The following is a 2023-nucleotide window of genomic DNA, read 5'->3' on the forward strand; positions in this document are numbered from 1 at the left end:
TTTATCAGACAGCTCTTGGGATTCTTTTACTTTAGGAAAGAAGGCTTTCTGCAGCTCACAGTGCAGAAGAGTTTGTTATGAACAGTACCAAATGAGTCCAGCTGTACTTCTTCATGTCATGGGAAATTGTACCTAGACCTATATCCTAAAAGACACGTGTCAGACCTGATACCCCAGATCCTCTGGGAAGCAGAGTCAAATAATGGGTGCATTAGAAGACATCACATTTCTTGTATTTCATATCTAAGACTTCCTGGTCCCACATATGTCTTTTGGCCGCTTTAGTGGCAGTGCTGATTGGCTTTTCTTCTCCACTACTCAGTGGGAACAGGGACTGTGCCACTTGTAGCCACTGATTATGCTTTAATCTTTTTTTTGGTTGAGCCTTTCATTTGGGATGTTAGTTCCCGGATCAGGGATTGAATCCATGCCACCTGCATAGGGAGCTTGGAGTCTACCACTAAACTGCCAGGGAAATACCTACCAGTGCCAAGATAAGGCTCTTCAAGTGACTTTATATATTCTGAAAATCTGCAACTGGCTAACTGTGGATGACAAATATCTCTCTGAGAACTAAACTGGGAAATTCACCACTCATTCAACACTGGATGTGAAAGACAAAGAAAGCTCAATGTGTTGTTTGTTTTTTTACTTCTTTTTGTAGTTGTAAACCTGGGTGTTTTGAAATTGTAACTGAGAAAATGAGCAGTCTTGCACCGGAAGCTGGGCTATAAATGGTAAAGCCCACTTATTACAATTTAATGGACAGTGTTTCCAAAATAGAAATTCACTTAAATTTACATATTAAGTTAGATTAACCTAGTTCAGTTCAGTTCAGTCTCTCAGTCGTGACGGACTCTTCGCGACCCCATGAATCACAGCACACCAGGCCTCCCTGTCCATCACCAACTCCCAGAGTTCACTCAAACTCATGTTCATCGAGTCGGTGATGTCATCCAGCCATCTCATTCTCTGTCGTCCCCTTCTCCTCCCGCCCCCAATCCTTTCCAGTATCATAGTCTTTTCCAGTGAGTCGGGTTAAAAAATACTTTGATTAAAACCACACTGCAAAATGGGGAACCTCAGTGGAATACTTTAAACTCTTGACCTCAAAGGAAGGAAACCAACTAACCAATAATGATAACTTGGAGAGAAAAAAAAGTTTAGGATCCATAACAGATTCGTCGTCAACAGTGTAATGATTCAGCATTCTGGAGGCCAAGTAAAACTAGACTTGCGGATGTGCAGATCAAGTGGTATCTCAGCGTACACGGACAGAACTTTCTGTTCGATGCCGCACGTTGGTGAGTATTTTCTACTCTATCTCTGCAGGACCTCCCCGTAATGTTGATCACCTTCCTTACAGCAGCAGTCCTAGAAACGATGTGAGCTGTAGGGAACCCCTGGACATTCTTTTCCAACCCCCACATCCACCCACTGGCCCCACTGCCCCCAAGCTACCGTCCAGATCAGTTTCTACCGAGATGCAGCCATTGCCAAGACAAAGGAACCTCAGATTGTCTTCCGAGCCACTGCTTGTCTGGAAGGTTTCCAGAGGCTTTTTTTTTTTTTAAACACAGTAAGGAGAGCACTAATAGTGTTTCAGCAAGAAGTACTTTCGGCCTCGGAAAGTTGATCTTTAGCGATCGTTATGCAAATTTATTTTCTTTACAGCTTTTTACGATCTCTTTCGCCAAACTACTTCACACATCAAGTTCCCAGGCAACAGTGGCGCGAGTGCCGGGAGGGAAAGGGCGGGGAGAGCGAGCGGTCCGTGGGTCTGGCGGCTGAGATAAGGCCGGGGCAAACACAGCCTTCTTAGCCCGAGCCAGGCGCTGATGCTCCGAGAGCTGCCACACGAAGAACTGGTCAGGCAGCTCGGCGGGGCGGGGCGGGGCGGGGCGGACGCGCCACGTCTCGTGACGAATCGACAGCGCTGGGCATGATTCAAAAGGCCGACGAGCCAATAGGAACCCTGGGAAGGCTGACCAGAGGGGCGGGGCGAGGGGAGGGCGGGGTCGGG

Source organism: Moschus berezovskii, chromosome 17, assembly GCF_049115385.1.
Source record: "Moschus berezovskii isolate FMDL1 chromosome 17, NW_MosBer_1.0, whole genome shotgun sequence".
Taxonomy (NCBI): domain Eukaryota; kingdom Metazoa; phylum Chordata; class Mammalia; order Artiodactyla; family Moschidae; genus Moschus; species Moschus berezovskii.